At 38.1% G+C, this 21,392-nt stretch overlaps 1 long non-coding RNA gene across 2 annotated transcripts; it reads left to right on the top strand.

Annotated features, from left to right (window-relative positions):
* Positions 1–8,912: 8,912 nt before the first annotated feature.
* Positions 8,913–19,934, top strand: LOC117318936. Of its 2 annotated transcripts, XR_004530501.1 has the most exons (5): positions 8,913–9,034; positions 9,151–9,297; positions 9,856–9,997; positions 10,966–11,155; positions 19,440–19,934. It is a non-coding gene; the product is annotated as an uncharacterized LOC117318936 (long non-coding RNA). The 2 variants fall into 2 exon arrangements; XR_004530500.1 differs by lacking the exon at positions 19,440–19,934 and having other exon boundaries at positions 8,918–9,034; positions 10,966–11,253.
* The last annotated feature ends 1,458 nt before the right edge of the window (positions 19,935–21,392 follow it).

Genomic DNA, 21,392 nt, shown 5'->3' with positions numbered 1-21,392 from the left:
AAAAAATATTGGAAAAAAATTGTGGGAGCCAAATTTTTTTGGCCTGGTGGGGTTTTCCCAAATTTTTAAAAATTTTGTGAAAAAATAGGGTACCAAAATGTGGAAAATTTTTTATTTTTCCCCCTTTGATTTTTTGGGGGCCTCGTCCCCCGGGTTTTCCCCCTTTTTAAAAAAATTTTGTTGTATTTTAAAAGATGAAGAATCCAAATTTTTTTGGGTTTTTTTTTCTTTTTAAAGGTGGCCCCCACCTCTGAATTTTAAAATTTAGATTTGGGGTTTAAACCCCCCTCCTGGGGGCCCCGTCCCTCCGTTCCGTCCGTCCCCCCTTTTGTCCTCCCTCCGTCCTTTAAAATTTGTTAGCTAATCCTCAGAAAAACTGAAGGGATCTTTCCAAATTTTTATGGGGGTTTCCTTGGTGCCCAGTTATGCATATTTCTTTTTAGCCAATCGGAAAACCATGGGCCCACAGGCAGCCCCTCTTTATTTTGAAGGACCATTTAAAAGATGGGGCCCAAAATTTAATGGCCCCCTTTGGGGCCGTTTTTTCTTTGGCCCGGCCCGGGGCCCCGGGCCTCTTGGTTTCCAAAAGTTTTGGGACGCTATTTAGAAAATACTGAAGGTTTCTCAAAATTTATATGTGTTTTCCCTTTGGGGTTTGTATGCTATTGATTTTGGACCAATGGAAAACAACATGGCCGACAGGACCCTCTTGGATTTTGTTTGGGTTTTTTTTTCGTTTTTGAGAAAAATACTGAAGGGATCTTTTTCAAAAATTTTAAGAAGTCCCCCGGTGCCTAGTTTGCTTTGCATTTTTTTAACAATCGGAAAAAACTGCCGAAGGCAGCCTCTGGATTTGACAATTGAAATTTGTTTTCGCTATTTCAGAAAGTATGAAAGGATCTTTCTCAAATTTCTTTGTAAACTCCCCTTGGGGCTTGTTTTGAATGATTTGGACCAATCGGGGAAAAAAAAGGCCGAAGGCAGCCCCTTGGGTTTTGAAATTGAAGTTTTTTTCGCTATTTCTGAGAAAGTCGAAGGACTTTCTAAATTTCATATGTAAGTCCCTTGGTGCCTTTTGCAATTTTCATTTGAACCAAAGGAAAACAAAAATGGCGACAGGCAGCCATCTTGGGTTTGCAATTTAAGTTTGTTTTCGTTTCGAGAAAGTAGAAGGATCTTTCTCAAAAATTTCATAGTAAGCTCCCCTTGTGCCAGTAGCCTATTTCATTTTGAAATCGGAAAACAACAGGCCCCCAGGCACCATCGGATTTGACAATTTTAGTTTGTTATCGCTATTTCTGAAAAGTACTGAAGGGATTTTCTCAAAAATTTTATGTAATTTCCCTTGGTGCCTAGTTTGATTTGATTTTGAGACCATCGAAAAACATGGCCCAAGGCGCCCTTTGGATTTTTACATTTAAGTTTTTTTATGCTATTTTGGAAATACTAAGGTATCTTTTTCCCAAAATTTTTATGAAGCCCCCTTGGTGCGTTTTGCAAAGCATTTTGGACCAACGGGAAAAAAAACATGGCCGAAGGGCCATTTGGTTTTTACAATTTAAGTTTTATCGCTTTTGAGAAAGTACTGAAGGGGTCTTTCTCAAATTTTAAGGGAAATCCCCCCGGGGCTATTTTGCCCTTTCTTTTTAGCCAACGGGAAAAAAAAACAGGCGCGGGAGCCATCTTTGGGTTTTTACAAATTTAAGTTGGATCGTTTTTGAGAAAGTACTGAAGTATCTTTCTCAATTTATATGTAAATCCCCTTGGTGCTAGTATTATTGCATTTTAAACCAACGGAAACAACAGGCCGACGGAGCCCTCTTGGATTTTTACAATTGAAGTTTTTTTATCGATTTTGAGAAAGTATGAAGGGACTTTCTCAAATTTTTAAGTAGGGTCCCCCTTTGGGGCCTAGTTTGCATGTTTTTCATTTTTTGGGCCCAAACGGAAACAACATGGGCCGACAGGGAGCCTTTGGATTTTACAATTGAAATTTTGTTATCGCTATTCTGAGAAAGTATGAAGGATCTTTCTCAAATTTTAAGTGGGTCCCCCTTTGGTGCTAGTTTGCTATTGCTTTGAGACCAATCGGAAAACAACTGGGCCCACGGAGCCATCTTGGGTTTTGACAATTTTTAATTTGTTTTTCGCTATTTTTGGGGAAAATTGAAGGGTCTTTCTCAAATTTCAAATTAAAACTCCCCCTTGGCTGGTTTTGCATTGTTTTAGCCAAAACGGGGGAAAAAAATGGCCCACAGGGAGCCATCTGGATTTTGAAATTGAAGTTTTTTATCGTATTTTTGAGAAAGACTGAAGGGGGCTTTCTAATTTTATGTGGTTTCCTTGGTGGCCCCATTTCATTTGATTTGAGACCAATCGGAAAAAACATGGCCGACAGGAGCCATCTTTGGTTTTTCAATAGTTGTTATCGTATTTCTGAGAAAATATGAAGGTTCTTTCTCAAAATTTTATAGTAAACTCCCCCTTGGGGCTAGTTATATATTTTTTGAGACCAATGGAAACAACAGGCCCACAGGCGCCCTCTTGGATTTTGAAATGAAGTTTTTTATCGTATTTTGAGAAAGCTGAAGCTTTTCAAATTCATATGTAAGCCCTTTGGGCCCAGTTTGCATTTCTTTTTGACCAAACGGAAAAAAAACATGGCCCACAGGCGCCATCTTGGTTTTTTAAATTGAAATTTTTGTTTTTTGCTTTTTGAGAAAATAGAAGTTTTCTTTTTAAATTTTATAGGAAGCTCCCCCGGTGCTAGTTGCTATTTTCATTTTTAGACCCCTCGGAAAAAAAATTCCCACAGGGACATCTTTGGTTTGACAATTGAAGGTTTGTTAGCTTTCGAGAAAATCTGAAGGGGGTTTCCAAAATTTCAAGTAGGGGCCCCTTGGTGCCCAGTTAGCTTTGCATTTTGGACCCAAACGGAAAACAAATGGCCGAAAGGCGCCTCTTGGATTTTTACATTGAAGTTTGTTATCGTATTTTTAGAAAACTGAAGGATCTTTTTCAAATTTTCGTAAGTCCCCTTTGGTGCCTTTTTAGGGATATTTCATTTTGAGACCCGGAAAAAACATGGCCCACGGAGCCCTTGGATTTTGAAAGAAGTTTGTTTTTCGCTATTTCTGGAAAGTAGAAAGGGGTCTTTCCAAATTTTAATGTAGGTTTTCCCTTTGGGGCCTAGTTCGTTTCATTTTTAGACCAAACGGAAAACAAAGGCCCAAGGCAGCCATCTTGGATTTTGAAAGAAGTTTGTTATGCATTTTTAGAAAAAGAAAGGTCTTTCTCAAACATTTTTAAAAATTTTCCCTTGGGCTTAGTTTCATTGCCAATTTTGGGGGCCCAAAGGAAAAAAAAACCCGGCGGGGGCAGCCTCTTGGTTTTGAAATTGAAGTTTTTTATCGCTTTTCGAAATTGAGGATTTTTAAATTTTTTTGTAGGTCCCTGGGGTGCCTAGTTTGATTGGATTTTGGACCATCGAAAAAAACTGCCGACAGGCAGCCAAAATTTGGGGTTTTGACAAATTTAAAATTTTTATCGCTATTTCAGAAGGGATGAAAGGGGTCTTTTTCAAAATTTTTGAGGGCCCTTGGTCCTGGTTTGCTTTTTGGGACCAATCGAAAAAAACGACAGCCTTATGAAATTTAATTTTTAATTCCCCCTTTTTTCAGATGAGGGCTTTTTGAATTTCCCAAAATTGTAGTTGGGGGGAAAAATGGAAAAATCATTGGGTGGGAAACCATAAAAACACTGGGGGCGCCAAAACCCTTGGGGTTTTTCAATTGAAGTTTTTATCGCTATTTTTTGGGAAAAAATGAAGGGATTTTCTCAAAATTCTATGAAAGGGTTTCCCCCTTTGGGCCCGGTTTGCCATTGGTTTTTTAAACCAACGGGGAAAAACCCGGGGCAGGGGCCCCCTTTAATTTTGCTTAATTTTTAAAATTTTAAATATAAGGTTTTTCCCCCGTTTTTTAAAAGGGTTTCCCCTTGGGCTGTTTCTTTTTTTTTAACAAATTGAAAAAAAGGGAAGGGGTTTTTTTTGAAAAAAGGATCCATTTTGGAAAAATGGGGGCCTATTAAAGATTTTCCCCCCCTTCAATTTGGTTTGGCCCAAGAAAACCCCCGGGACCTCTGGTTTTTTATTGAAGTTTTATCCTTTTCTGAAAAAGTACGAAGGATCTTTTTAAATTTATTTGAGTTTCCCCGGTGCCTGTTATGATTTGGTTTTGAGACCAATCGAAAAACTGGCCGAAGGAGCCCTCTTGGATTTTGACAATTGAAGTTTGTTATCGCTATTTCTGAGAAAGCACTGAATGGATCTTTCTCAAATTTCAAAAGTAGGTTCCCCTTGGTGCCTAGTTATGCATGTTGTGATTTGAGACCAATCAGAAAAAAACATGGCCGACAGGCAGCCATCTTGGATTTTGACAATTGAAGTTTGTTATCACTATTTCTGAGAAAGTACTGAATGGATCTTTCTGAAATTTCATTTGTAGGTTTCCCTTGGTGCCTAGTTATGCATATTGCGTTTTGAGACCAATCTGAAAACAACATGGCCGACAGGCAGCCATCTTGGATTTTGACAATTGAAGTTTGTTATCGCTATTTCTGAGAAAGCACTGAATGGATCTTTCTCAAATTTCAAAAGTAGGTTCCCCTTGGTGCCTAGTTATGCATATTGTGATTTGAGACCAATCTGAAAACAACATGGCCGACAGGCAGCCATCTTGGATTTTGACAATTGAAGTTTGTTATCGCTATTTCTGAGAAAGCACTGAAGGGATCTTTCTCAAATTTCATAAGTAGGTTCCCCTTGGTGCCAAGGTATGCATATTGTGATTTGAGACCAATCAGAAAACAAACATGGCCGACAGGCAGCCATCTTGGATTTTGACAATTGAAGTTTGTTATCACTATTTCTGAGAAAGTACTGAATGGATCTTTCTGAAATTTCAAGAGGCCCTTCCATTTTGATATTGGTTTTTAGCCCTTTTAAAAAAAGGCCCCAAAGGCCCTCTTATTTCAATTAAAATTTTTTTCTATTTTGGGGAAAACTGGGGGCTTTTTCCAAACAAATGGCCCGGGCCATTTGATTTGCAAATTTTAGGCCTCGGGAAAAACTGGCCCACCGACTTGGTTTTTTTAAAATTTTTATGCATTTTGGAAAAGATGGAAAAACTTTCCAAAAAGAACTTTTTTAGTTTGTTTTTGCATTTTGAGAAACCCCCCGGGCAAACCCCCGGAGCCCCTTTGGTTTTACAATTTTTTTCCATTTTGAAAAAAACGAAGGACTTTTAAAAAAAGTAAGTTTGGGGGCTATTAGCAAAGGGCTTTGGACCTCAAAACACATGGCCCCGGGCCCCTTTGGTTTTTCAATTTAATTTTTTCCATTTGGGGAAAAAAATCGACGAAACTTTAAATTTTTTTGGTTTTCCCCTTTTCCTAGATGAATTCTTTTAAAAAAAAAACCCCCGGGAAAAAGCATTTTATTTTAAAATTTGACACTTTTTTTTAGAAAAATGGGGGGGTTTTTAAATTTAAATTTTTCCCCTTTTTGTACTGGATTTTTCCAATCCCCAAAGGGGGCCCTTTTTTTTTTGATTTGTTTTTAGGGGAAAAATCGAAGGGCCCCCTTTTTAAATTTAAGGGGGTCCCCCTTTCCCAGAGATAGATTTTAAAATCAAAAAAATGGCCGGGGCAGCCCTTTGGGATTTGACATGAAAAAAGCACGAGAAAATTGAAAGGGTTTTTAAATTTCCATTAAATCCCCCGGTATTTTCAATTCTTTTAGCCTGGAAAACAATGGCCCGGGGGCCATCGGAAAATTTTTTTTTAAAATCGATTTTAAAAATTTTAAGGGTTTTTTCTTTTTAAGTAATTCCCCTTTTGGGGATTTGATTTCTTTTAAAATGGAAAAAAAAAAAAGGGCCCGGAAACACTGGGAAAAATTGAATTTGTTTATGATTTTTTAAAGGGGAAGGTTTTTTTTAAAATTTTTTTAAATTCCTTGGTCTTTTTTTTTTTTTTGGGAAAACGGAAAAAACATGGGCCCACAGGGGCCCTTGGGGTTTTTTGGATTGGGTTTTTTTTGGAAAAAGGGAAGTTTTTCCCAAATTTTTTAATTAATTTGGGGGGGTTTTCATTTTTTCATTTTAAAAAAAACAAGCCCCCCAAATTTTTTTATTTGGGTTTTTTTTTCGAGAAAGAAAGATCTTCTCAAATTTCATATGTAGGTTCCCCTTGGTCCCTGGTGTTGCATTTTGGAACCAATCCGAAAACAACAGACAGCCATTATCGCTAACTCTTAAATTTTATATATAGGTTCCCCTTGTTTGAAAAGTACTAGAGGGCTGTTTCTGAATTTACACAGATTAGTAAGACTTAGAGGAAGGGAAAAGTAGAGAAAAGATCAATCTGACATGGAACCTATAAAGATCATTCAATGGTGGGCGCCAAGATCCCTCTGGGATCTCTTGTTACAATTGAAGTTTGTTATCGCTATTTCTGAGAAAGTACTGAAGGGATCTTTCTCAAATTTCATATGAAGGTTCCCCTTGGTGCCTAGTTATGCATATTGCGTTTTGAGACCAATCGGATAACAACATGGCCGACAGGCAGCCATCTTGGATTTTGACAATTGAAGTTTGTTATCACTATTTCTGAGAAAGTACTGAATGGATCTTTCTGAAATTTCATAAGTAGGTTTCCCTTGGTGCCTAGTTATGCATATTGCGTTTTGAGACCAATCTGAAAACAACATGGCCGACAGGCAGCCATCTTGTATTTTGACAATTGAAGTTTGTTATCGCTATTTCTGAGAAAGCACTGAAGGGATCTTTCTCAAATTCATAAGTAGGTTCCCCTTGGTGCCAAGGTATGCATATTGTGATTTGAGACCAATCAGAAAACAACATGGCCGACAGGCAGCCATCTTGGATTTTGACAATTGAAGTTTGTTATCACTATTTCTGAGAAAGTACTGAATGGATCTTTCTGAAATTTCATTTGTAGGTTTCCCTTGGTGCCTAGTTATGCATATTGCGTTTTGAGACCAATCTGAAAACAACATGGCCGACAGGCAGCCATCTTGGATTTTGACAATTGAAGTTTGTTATCGCTATTTCTGAGAAAGCACTGAATGGATCTTTCTCAAATTTCAAAAGTAGGTTCCCCTTGGTGCCTAGTTATGCATGTTGTGATTTGAGACCAATCAGAAAAAAACATGGCCGACAGGCAGCCATCTTGGATTTTGACAATTGAAGTTTGTTATCACTATTTCTGAGAAAGTACTGAATGGATCTTTCTGAAATTTCATTTGTAGGTTTCCCTTGGTGCCTAGTTATGCATATTGCGTTTTGAGACCAATCTGAAAACAACATGGCCGACAGGCAGCCATCTTGGATTTTGACAATTGAAGTTTGTTATCGCTATTTCTGAGAAAGCACTGAATGGATCTTTCTCAAATTTCAAAAGTAGGTTCCCCTTGGTGCCTAGTTATGCATATTGTGATTTGAGACCAATCTGAAAACAACATGGCCGACAGGCAGCCATCTTGGATTTTGACAATTGAAGTTTGTTATCGCTATTTCTGAGAAAGCACTGAAGGGATCTTTCTCAAATTTCATAAGTAGGTTCCCCTTGGTGCCAAGGTATGCATATTGTGATTTGAGACCAATCAGAAAACAACATGGCCGACAGGCAGCCATCTTGGATTTTGACAATTGAAGTTTGTTATCACTATTTCTGAGAAAGTACTGAATGGATCTTTCTGAAATTTCATATGTAGGTTTCCCTTGGTGCCTAGTTATGCATATTGCGTTTTGAGACCAATCTGAAAACAACATGGCCGACAGGCAGCCATCTTGGATTTTGACAATTGAAGTTTATTATTGCTATTTCTGAGAAAGCACTGAAGGGATCTTTCTCAAATTTCATAAGTAGGTTCCCCTTGGTGCCTAGTTATGCATATTGTGATTTGAGACCAATCAGAAAACAACATGGCCGACAGACAGCCATCTTGGATTTTGACAATTGAAGTTTGTTATCACTATTTCTGAGAAAGTACTGAATGGATCTTTCTGAAATTTCATATGTAGCTTTCCCTTGGTGCCTAGTTATGCATATTGCGTTTTGAGACCAATCTGAAAATAACATGACCGACAGGCAGCCATCTTGGATTTTGACAACTTGGTGCCTCGTTATGCTAATTGCATTTTGAGATCAATTGGAAAACAATATGGCCGACAGACCGCCATCTTGGATTTTTACAATTGAAGTTTGTTATCTCTATTTCTCAAAGTACTGAATGGATCTTTCTCAAATTTCATAAATAGGTTCGCCTTGGTCCCTTGTATTGCATTTTTGGACCAGTCTGTCCTGAAAACAACCTGGCAAACAAACAGCCATTATCGTTAAATCTCAAATTTCTTATATAGCTAGGATTCCCTTGTTTGAAAAGTACTGGAGGGATGTCTCAATTTGCACAGATTAGTAAAATGAAGGGAAAAGTAGAGAAAAGATCAATCTGACATGGAACCTATGAAGATCATTCAATGGTGGGCGCCAAGATCCCTCTGGGATCTCTTGTCTAAATACCACTATACCACTATATCAGTTAGAATAAGTATGTTTGTTGGTAAGCTGAAGTTTCAGTAGGATTAATTCTATTGTTGATAATCCAATGTACATGTATATACAGTAAAAACCCTTTATTTTGCCACCCCTTATACCGCCAAACACGCTTATCATCATGAATTTATTCAAAACGGATTTTCTCCCATGCTAATATTATGACTCAACAGAATTTATCATTCTGTCAAGCTACCGTGACATGTTTACTCCTAACCTCAAAAATGTTTACCTGTAATATGTCAGGAAAGCGAGGATATAAAATCCATGAATTTGCTTGTTGAATCCTAAGATTATGAAGAACGTTCTTGTCATCCGATGATCTGGTATTTGTTGGACTATCACAGTCTCCTGAGGATTGCCATGCCAAAGGCCATGTTGTTGTATATTTCAAAAGGTAAAATAAAACAAAGATTAAATATCTGTTTGAATATTTAATTAGAAATTAGTATTATATGTTCTGTATACAATAATTAACATTAAAGATATTAAATGTCATATATCTTTATACAGCCAAGATGAGACTTCCTGAGTCCAGAGAACCTTGAGAGTGTCCGAGATTTCTTCTCCAACAACAGTGGCCCAGGTCTCCTCATTTCCAATAGCAGCTTTCTGAGGAATATCCACTGTACACTGGCCTTTGAAGGCCAGTGTGGGAAGGTGGGATTATGTTGGCAGTTAGGCATATCTCATCTTCCTCATTCAACTTGTAATGACTACTGACATATTGGCAGGCATTACACTGGAGTCTCTAACCAACCCCATCCCCATTGCTTTGAACTTTGGGAATCAAACTTCAGATATCCTTTGCCGTATTGGTGCTCCAGAATGATATTGTTCCATAGTCTTTCAACATCAATTGGCCGTAATAACTTGTATGTGTAGTTGTCAGGATCTCGTTAAGTTGTCACAATGTAGGTGTCAAAGACAGTCTGGGCAGGCTGGAGTTTCAGGATATTCATATCACTTTGAATCCCAGCAGCTCAAATGTACACATTTCACCATTATGATAAATCTTGAGTCAAACACATCTTGGGTTAATCTGTTCAAAAGCACTGCATAACGTACTTAATTGAGTACTACAATTTTATAACTCACTACCTGAAAATCATATGATCATGAATCATAGAATTATATATTTGATACTTGTGTGCTAACTATGAAATAATTCTGTTAAAAACAGTGCTTTCTGAATGAATATTTGTTTGTATTTTCAAGTAAAATCATGCAGTCATATGGAGTTTGGAACTTCACTCTCAGACCAAGGGGGATAACTCCATTTTGAATGAGATCATGGACCCCAGTCATCACTGAAACTTCACAACTTTATTTGGAATCATCTTTACTTTTAAGAATACAGGTAAATGAGTGATCAAATTCAATATTTCTGTGCTTTAATTTCTCACAGAACCAAGTTAACTTATCGTCAAGGTTTGTATGTGAAAGTAGGCTGGTAAGAAAATCAAGTTTTCCATTTTAATGGTATTTTGATTGAAATGTTTAGGTGTAATGTTGACATATCTGATATTTATTTGAAGTATATATTCCAAACTGTCAGAATATATTTATTTTGCTGTACTGAGATGTTTATCCTGGCGGATTCACATAGGTGTGAATTGACTAGGTATTTCCCAAAATAGCACCGTTTGTGTTCATGTAAACATCCAGTATTGCAGCACTGAGATCTGTCAGATCCTTAAAAGGACTTGAACCTGTCAAATGTTGGGTTTTAAGATGTGTAAGAAGTTTGTATCTAAACCTTCAGCCATTGCTGACTTGAATTTAACTTCAAAATAATTAGTTATATATAGGTTTAAATCATTAGTAATTGAATACAGGGGCTGATTTACTTAAATTACTTTAAATCTGTTTGCTTGTACAGGACAAGCAATTTTGAAATTTTCATTAGAACAGATTGAACATTTTTATAATATTTATAGGGTATACTCTAAAATTCAATTCGCAAATGTTTTTTTTTTGGTCATTGTCTAGGTCCTGACCTTTAAATTGTGTTGATTAGTCCAACACAAAACACACATTTCTCACTGTAGTTGTGGTCCTTAGACACAGTACTTGAAATCACTGAACTGGCAGTATTATAGACTACTCCTGTATGTTTCTTTATTCTTAGCTGGCCCTATATGATCTTGTATTCACTATAACACTGTATTCTGAGCTGTCCCCTTCTGATCTTGTATTTAATGTGTCACTGTAACATTGTATTCTTAATTGTCTCACTTCAGTTTGCAGTTGAGGTACAGTGGTAATTATGGGCCCCTCTCAAATATTAAATGAACTGAGACATTTTTGATTTTATATTTTTGGCAGATTTAAATTAAAGAGAGACTTCAGTATGGATGTACTTGACATTGGAGAAGCTGATGATGATGTTTGTCTAGCTCCAGCTCCATTGGAACCAGACACGTATACTTTAGAGGCAAAAATCAACAGTAGAGCAAGCTAAGGTGATGTCACTAGTGATCTCATCTCACGGACTGTCACTGTGACCCAGGACCAGGTGATGTCATTAGTGATGTCATCCCGCGGACTGTCACTGTGGCCCAGTCTGTCACTAGTGATCTCATCTCATGGACTGTCACTGTGGCCCAGGACCAGATGTCACTTGTGATGTCATCTCACGGACTGTTACTGTGGCCCAGTCTGTGACTAGTGATCTCATCTCACAGACTGTCACTGTGGCCCAGTCTGTCACTAGTGATCTCATCTCGCGGACTGTCACTGTGACCCAGGACCAGGTGATGTCACTAGAAATCTCATCTCACGGACTGTCACTGTGGCCCAGGACCAGGTGATGTCACTAGTGATCTCATCTCACAGACCGTCACTGTGGCCCAGGACCAGGTGATGTCACTAGTAATCTCATCTCACAGACTGTCACTGTGGCCCAGGACCAGGAGATGTCACTAGTGATCTCATCTCACAGACTGTCGCTGTGGCCCAGGACGCAGGTGATGTGACTAGTGATCTCATCTCATAGACTGTCACTGTGACCCAGGACCAGGTGATGTCACTAGTGATCTCATCTCACAGACCGTCACTGTGGCCCAGGACCAGGTGATGTCACTAGTAATCTCATCTCACAGACTGTCACTGTGGCCCAGGACCAGGAGATGTCACTAGTGATCTCATCTCACAGACTGTCGCTGTGGCCCAGGACGCAGGTGATGTGACTAGTGATCTCATCTCATAGACTGTCACTGTGACCCAGGACCAGGTGATGTGACTAGTGATCTCATCTCACGGACTGTCACTGTGACCCAGGACCAGGTGATGTCACTAGTGATCTCATCTCACAGACTGTCACTGTGGCCTAGGACCAGGTGATGTCACTAGTGATCTCATCTCACGGACTGTCACTGTGGCCCAGTCTGTGACTAGTGATCTCATCTCATGGACTGTCACTGTGACCCAGGACCAGGTGATGTCACTAGTGATCTCATCTCACGGACTGTCACTGTGGCCCAGTCTGTGACTAGTGATCTCATCTCACGGACTGTCACTGTGACCCAGGACCAGGTGATGTCACTAGTGATCTCATCTCACGGACTGTCACTGTGGCCCAGTCTGTGACTAGTGATGTCATCCCGCGGACTGTCACTGTGACCCAGGACCAGGTGATGTCACTAGTGATCTCATCTCACGGACTGTCACTGTAGCCCAGTCTGTGACTAGTGATGTCATCCCGTGGACTGTCACTGTGACCCAGGACCAGGTGATGTCACTAGTGATCTCATCTCACGGACTGTCACTGTGGCCCAGTCTGTGACTAGTGATCTCATCTCACGGACTGTCACTGTGACCCAGGACCAGGTGATGTCACTAGTGATCTCATCTCACGGACTGTCACTGTGGCCCAGTCTGTCACTAGTGATCCCATCTCACGGACTGTCACTGTGGCCCAATCTGTGACTAGTGATCTCATCTCATGGACTGTCACTGTGGCCTAGGACCAGGTGATGTCACTAGTGATCTCATCTCGCGGACTGTCACTGTGGCCCAGGACCAGGTGATGTCACTAGTGATCTCATCTCACGGACTGTCACTGTGGCCCAGGACCAGGTGATGTCACTAGTGATCTCATCTCACGGACTGTCACTGTGGCCCAGTCTGTGACTAGTGATCTCATCTCAGGGACTGTCACTGTGGCCCAGGACCAGGTGATGTCACTAGTGATCTCATCTCACGGACTGTCACTGTGGCCCAGTCTGTGACTAGTGATCTCATCTCACGGACTGTCACTGTGGTCCAGTCTGTTACTAGTGATCTCATCTCACGGACTGTCACTGTGGCCCAGTCTGTCACTAGTGATCTCATCTCACGGACTGTCACTGTGGCCCACACTGGTAACTGTAAAAGTCTGAATTTTGGCGAAAAATCTGAGTTTTAAAATACATATCTGAATTTCAGCCGAAAAGTCTTAGTTTTTCAGATATACATTTTATATTCAGATAAGTTGGGGGAAACTCAGATAAGTATTATAAAATTCCGATTTGCATGCTGGAATTCAGATATGTTGGGTAAAATTCAGATGTTTTCTTATTTGTGCCCTCGGGCACCCCTTCTTGCCGGCGAGAGCAGCACAGGGTTTCACACCTCCCGCGGAGCCGGGTGTTCATGGTTCACCGGCACCAGCTTACCTTTACCTGTGCTGTATAAATCATCCGCGTAAGACTCGATCGGTCACCAATATAGACTATCCTACATCGGTCGCTGTAAACTTCAACATTACGGCCGGTAAAGTGTTTTAATTTGTGATTATCTTCGTCTGTTTTTAGTGTAATGACCAGTGTCGTTGTTCCGTGTGTTTGATACTTTTCTACCTCCGATAACAAAAGATCTGACTGCACGGTGCGGTGATGCAATCGGACCGACGACGTTTTGTACAAGGGCATATCACAATCGACAACCAATATCTCTTATTTCCAATTGGTATCTAAGCTTAATTAAAATGATATTCTCAATAAATCTGTTCACGTGTTGTTATCTGTTGAAACAGTCGGTTCGTAACGTAAGTAGCCGCCCACATGTACAGTAGATCTACTGTGTAGTGCGTAATTAATAAAAATCGTGTGTTGATACCGATATTCGCACTGTTAAAGACCTAATATTAACTATATATGCGCTGATCAGCATACATTTAACGTAAAAAACGGACCCAAACCCACATTGTATCTTTATTGTTGTGTGTATTTTTCACCCGTTCGATAGCTTGTTGTCACATGACTAGTTATACGTCTGGCCGAACACAGCGCCAGCAGGCGGTCTATTTTAAGACCGATCAAAAGGCATAGTTTACGCAGTGTGTCGCCGTAAGTGTCGTGTTCTCTTTGACATTTTCATAATTGTCTTAGGGAGCAGGTTCGTTATATCATAATTGTGTTTACGTTAATATAACACTATTGCCATTTTCTTGTTTCAGGTGTCCGAGAACTGAAAACATCAAACCAACTTTCTTACCAGTTGCCTTTCCTGTATCTAGCCCTGGCGATTCTGACTATCTTTGTTCAGTTCAAACACACTCTTAGAATTTGATCATTTTTAAATAATTTGATATGTGCATCGTGTAAAATTTTGACTTATTTCTTGATATACTGGGACGTATATTCTAAATAAATGATATACGTAAATATTATACCGACACATATAATGTATCATGCTAATTTTCTGAATAGTACTTGCATGTGTATCGTTTATCGTAATGTTAATACTTTTGTGAAATGTAACAGGACCGGATGTATTGTTCATCAGGATAACTTTCTATTAATAATGGGCCGTATTTTACCATATTGGGTCACATTTTGATAATTCATTAAGCAGAACAGGACGAAGCGCACAGCGTACGACTATTAGATTATTTCTCTTATAAATTTATATAACAGGATATGTGTTGCATAACATTTTGACAATTTTCTTCATATACATGTACAACAATTTGATAAAGCTCCACATGCTAACGATGTAATGTAAATGGTCTCTAGGTCAATATAAAGGAATGAAAACCAAAAGATTATTTTATGTAATGATTCGTCGATGTACAGGACTTAGAATATGCCGGTCAAGCTGATGTCCATCAGAATATGCCGGTCAAGCTGATGTCCATCTTCCTCAAAACCATTCTTGAAGTGGAAATATTTATCAATTGATGACCAGCAAGAAGGCATCTTCGTCATTTCGTCAGCTGAAAGACCGTAATGTCGTAATACAGCGGACGTAACACCTGTTAAGTAAGTAAGTAGAACGAGTGGAAGCAGTCAATGCAAATTCTGGCAACTTGCAACCACATTACTGTATGATATCGACTGCACATGCATCATTTAAACCAGCTATTTGATAACTTCGTTAAAGCTGAAATAAATGCATCTTCCAAATCCGAATATAATTAAGGAACGACTTAACTAAATGCATGTTGGTATTTTTTGTGAGTAGAGTAAACCACATCTGTATAGATTTACGGATACGAGTCGGAATGGGTACGTGTCGTCTGATAAATTAGTCGTATGGGATTTGAATATACAATAGGCTTTTGAATGCCTTTATTTATCACCGTTAGTTGTTACGTCAGTTGTTCCACGGTCTTTTGATTAGATACGTGTCCGTAATAGAACATAAAACATTAGAAACACAAATTAACTTACCGAACTTGTTGAATTATTATAGTGTTCCATTTTGCAAGTATTATATGATCGATGTCGCAAATGTCCACTTTTTTATTAGTGTGAAGGGCTTTCGTCCTAGGGGCTAATGTCCCGGGGGCTAATGTCAGGAGCGGGCTTTTGTCCGTACCCCGTTTGTGTACATAGCAGGGAGCGGTAAAACGGCTGTAAAACGTCAACATTGAATCGTCTGATATAGGTGAAAATATCCCGTTTCACAAATGATGTAAAACTAACAAAAATATGTTATTTTCGTGGTTATATAAATAACTTGCTGCAGTTACGAAAGCGCCAACGCTATCAAAAATTACATTTACATCAGGTCAGAAAAGAATGTCTACCGGACGTACCTGACACCTGCACATGGAAAAGAAAAGGTTAGAATTATTACTTCAATGCATGTGCTCATGTGTACACATACTTTTTAACATGTAATTACATAATCATAAATACATGAAACTTTGAGGAAACGAATATAAAAATACACTCTCCAATCATCGTTGTTTATCAGCCGTTCCACGGTTTAACCTGTATAGATATGATTTTGTGAATTATGTTAAATAATATGTCTGTACTCTAAACTGATGGGCTAATTCGCTCAAAGTCCTAAAGAACTTGAACTGGATGTACCTGACACCTGCACATGGCTAATGTGGCCACCCGTGGATAGCGCTTTGACAGGTAGGTAGAGTACCTTTCTAAAGGACGCCTCCAGTCCGTTTGATCTGATTCGAGTACAGGTAAGGGACATAGCTTGGAGCAATCAGATAATCAAGATGCTTATTGATTAAACACAGCAGTTGTTAAGTTAAGCAGCTCGATATCAGCATCTCGTTTTCTTCTTATGTAACATTGATCAAAATATATAATCCACACATGCATATACATGACCCCTCCCCGGGTCCTAGATTTCGTTTGTCGATAATTAACAGTCGATTCAATTTACGTTAAAACGTACTATTTTCAGTCAGGAGTATGGAATTTGCCACCCGACTTTGTCACTTCTAACCGCTGACCTCAGGTTTGGCGGAGTTTTGTGGGGACTGTGGAGAAAAACAGAAACATTTGCTTCATAGCAAACTTTTTATTTGGCTATTTAGTTATATCATTTGTACACCACCTAAGATGTTTTCTAATTAATTACAATAGGCGAATTAATAATCGACCATGTTTTATGTCTATACGTCATCGTTTATAATTTTAATTGTGTCAAGACAGAGACGCGTTATCTGATATTCACGTCTCGGATCCAGGTAAATTCGTGCAAAATACAAGTCTTCATACACGCACTCTTTCTTATTCCATTACTGTCCCTAAAAAAAATAAAAGATAATACTAAATACTGTTTAATCACTTAACAGTTCGCATTTATCTTAAGTATTTATCTCGGTTAAATACTTACTGTAGATTATCGTAACGAATGTTTGATCAAAGTATTACAATGGGTCCTTGCTATGGGAATCCACGATACATCCTTAATCTGTACCGGTTTAGATATCGGTCGTCAATCCATAATTCGTTTTACCGATTTTGCGAACTTTATTGTTAAGGTGAGGAGTTTTCATAAGCAAAACGTTCATGTACTAGATCATTGTTTCAAATATGGTGTGGTCACTTCCCTAGTCAGTTACAATACACAACCTCTGCTAGTCCAGATGACACTGATTACAGGTCAATTATCTTGTTCACTGGACCGTTGAGAAGTCGGCGTGCCATCGACAATGTCGCGGTGTCGAGTTCTACAATAATATAAATATAGGGACAATTGTATTACATACCCATGACATAGGAATGCATATTTGAACAGATTTCAAGACCATGAGCTGTGACAAGACTACTATATTCTGTATGTATCCTGGAATCCTTCATACTGTGTTGCTTTTGGAAATGAATTGAATTACGTAATATCCTATCTCGAAGGTAAAATACAGAAGAGTCCTTGTTGAGCTACGGGGAGAAATGGGTACTTGCTGTGGCGACATCCCGTAGGGAATGGAGACCCATATTTTATCGACTAAATCAGTATCCCAGGGTTAAGATGAAATGTTCGTTCATGTATTGTATGAATAAAAAGATAATCTACACGTAACGTTTAGGATTTTATTAGAAGATTTGATATCGGTAAAATGATTCCGGCTATGATTTTATGAGTTTAACTTGATGAGGGTCGGGAGTAAAACACGTAAAATGAAAGCAAAATGACGCTTATAAATCCAGATACATTTAGAAAATTATATTTAAAAAAAACGTTAAACAATGTATACGTCCCATTCTATTTAAAAAAAAAATTTAAAAAAAAAAAACGTTACACAATGTATACGTCCCATTCTATTCAGAAAATTATCGAAATGTTGCAGGATATATCAAGAACAAAATCTACATGGCACACCATTTACGTCTGTCCAATTATCTTAAGAAAATGATCAAATTTTCACCACTCTCTACCCTCGATTATATTAAAAATACAAAAACAAAACAAACAAAAACAAAACGCCCCGCTATAAATCACGAAGAATTATCAAAATGTTGCCGATATATATTCGTACCGATACATTAAGAAACTTTGATGCTCGAGTTCTATTCAGAACATCATCAAAATGATACACGATATATAAGTGCGATTCAGAAAATTATCGAAATATTTTTCCACGATCTAAAATATATATTTAAATGTGTATCTCTGTTGTATTCGGCAAAGTATAAAACATATTGTACGACATACATGTCGTGAAATGAGTCCTGATATGCCCCATTATTTTATAAGCAGAGACGTATATAAAGGTCACATGTATGCGATATATACGTCTACGTATTTAGGAAATTATTAAAATGCTACAGGGTAAATATGTCAAATAATGTTAACGGATATAGGTATACAGTATATATTAAAGTCAATAAATAGCAAGCATGGTTCAGGCCAGGCACAAAGAAGAAAACTGCAACTGGTTAGAAAGTTGGTCTAATTTTTCTGCAACCGTATTACAGCCATGGGATACCTGAAACAAGAATATAGTAACCGTGTTATATATACGTTCAAACAAATATACGATTAAGTTGTTCACAAAGACTAACATTTTCCAATCTCGCCAAATAATCATTAACAAAACGATGGTTCTGTAAGAAATATAAAGGACAGCAGCGACACTTACGTAGGTGATTCTGTTTGTACTGGTAGCTAGCTAGTAGCCCATGACAGACGTACGGCTTTTGATCGGTCCTAAAATAGACCGCCTGCTGGCGCTGCGTACGGCCAGACGTATGACTATCATGCGACCACAAGCCATCGAAAGTGTGCGAACAAGTAGGCTAGTAATGTTGATTTGGGTCTGATTTTTCGTCAAGTGCACATAAATAATGTTTGGTCTATAACAGTGTGAATATCGGTATCAACACACGATTTTTATTAATTACGCACTGCACAGTACTGTACATATGGGCGGCTACTTACGTTACGAACCGACTGTTTCAACAGATAACAACACGTGAACAGATTTATTGAGAATATCATTTTAATTAAGCTTAGATACCAATTGGAAATAAGAGATATTGGTTGTCGATTGTGATATGCCCTTGTACAAAACGTCGTCGGTCCGATTGCATCACCGCACCGTGCAGTCAGATCTTTTGTTATCGGAGGTAGAAAAGTATCAAACACACGGAACAACGACACTGGTCATTACACTAAAAACAGACGAAGATAATCACAAATTAAAACACTTTACCGGCCGTAATGTTGAAGTTTACAGCGACCGATGTAGGATAGTCTATATTGGTGACCGATCGAGTCTTACGCGGATGATTTATACAGCACAGGTAAAGGTAAGCTGGTGCCGGTGAACCATGAACACCCGGCTCCGCGGGAGGTGTGAAACCCTGTGCTGCTCTCGCCGGCAAGAAGGGGTGCCCGAGGGCACAAATAAGAAAACATCTGAATTTTACCCAACATATCTGAATTCCAGCATGCAAATCGGAATTTTATAATACTTATCTGAGTTTCCCCCAACTTATCTGAATATAAAATGTATATCTGAAAAACTAAGACTTTTCGGCTGAAATTCAGATATGTATTTTAAAACTCAGATTTTTCGCCAAAATTCAGACTTTTACAGTTACCAGTGCCAGGACCAGGTGATGTCACTCGTGATCTCATCTCACGGACTGTCACTGTGGCCCAGTCTGTCACTAGTGATCTCATCTCACAGACTCACTGTGCCCCAGGACCAGGAGATGATACATCTTTATCATAGCCATGCCATCATACAAGATCAAATTGATTGGCTCTGTGGTAGAGCCGTGTTGCAGAATTGCTATGAACCTATCATACCCAAACTTTAGTCAATTCAATACAGAGTAGAGAGATTGATATTGGAAAAACTGTGATAGAGTTCTGGGGGATGGTGTGTCATGTTTAAATAACAGAGAAGTATTCTGTTGTATTTTACTTCATTTTGTTAAGTACCTTACATGTGAAATGTGTTTCCATGTTTTTACTGTAAGATGTGAATTTGTAATGCAGTTTACCAGCATATGACAAGCCAGTGACCTATGAACTTACAACTTTTCAGGGTATGCCACAGGTTCTAATCCTGTTCTGTAAATCAGGTCACGTCCCCACCCCTGATTCCATTATATTTTACAAATTACCTTATTAAAAGTACTGTATATACATTCAGGATGGCATTGAATATCTTATTGAAATATTTCTGTTTGCAAATTTGAGAATTGATTCTAACAATTTAAAAAGAAAAAGAAAATGTTTGTAGATTTTGAAAGTTAAATTTTATACCAGATACAAGCATGCACACATCAACCTAATATGGAAATGTAACATTCTAAGGGAGACAACTAAGGAATTTAAAAAAACCAAATTGTCTCCCTTGTATCACAGCACACTTATACAAACTAAGTTATAATTATTTTTTCAACAGTATCGTTTCAATCATGGATTTAAGTTAAACCTTAAAATGTTCTGTGTTCTCACTTCTATTGGGTACTTTGTACACTGTAGATGACTAATTAATATATACATGTATGTTATTATAATGTAAAAATGATATAATACCAGTTGTATATGTGTGTATAGTATAATTATACACTAGATGGTATAGATGATTAATATATACATGTATGTTATTATAATGTAAAAATGATATAATACCAGTTGTATATGTGTGTATAGTATAATTATACACTAGATGGTATAGATGACTAATATATACATGTATGTTATTATAATGTAAAAATGATATAATACCAGTTGTATATGTGTGTATAGTATAATTATACACTAGATGGTATAGATGACTAATATATACATGTATGTTATTATAATGTAAAAATGATATAATACCAGTTGTATATGTGTGTATAGTATAATTATACACTAGATGGTATAGATGATTAATATATACATGTATGTTATTATAATGTAAAAATGATATAATACCAGTTGTATATGTGTGTATAGTATAATTATACACTAGATGGTATAGATGACTAATATATACCTGTATGTCATTATACTGTAAAAATGATATAATACCATTTGTAGATGTGTCTATTATATAATAGTATAATTATACATGGCAGTTAATCTTGGCTATCTGTTAATGCTTGTTACTTTTATAAACTGACAAAATATTGCTGGCCAGCTTATGGCAGTATATGTCACCTAAAATTTACCCTGCAATGGCAAAAATTGATCAAAGTTTGTACAATGTACTAATGTTGTTTGACTGAGATGGGTACATTTTGTAGGTAGCATTGTTTGACTAAGGTGGGTACATTTTGTAGGTAGTGTTGTGTACTGTACTATAACTGTTTTTTCAGAGCAAAAGATGCCTGACGAATCAGGGCATTTATGAAATGTAAAAAATGAATATAATTGTCACCTGTCTTACTGGTTCACCTTGACACCTGTCTGTCGGGATGGCCTTAACACCTGTCTGTCAGGACAACCTCGACACCTGTCTGTTGGGATGGCCCTAACACCTGTCTGTCAGGACAACCTCGACACCTGTCTGTCGGAACAGCCTCCACACCTGTCTGTCGGAAGCCTTGCACATCTGTTCTGTCAGGGGC

This window comes from Pecten maximus, unplaced genomic scaffold (assembly GCF_902652985.1).
Source record: "Pecten maximus unplaced genomic scaffold, xPecMax1.1, whole genome shotgun sequence".
NCBI classification, from domain to species: Eukaryota; Metazoa; Mollusca; class Bivalvia; order Pectinida; family Pectinidae; genus Pecten; species Pecten maximus.
This window is presented reverse-complemented; position numbering and strand designations above follow the sequence as displayed.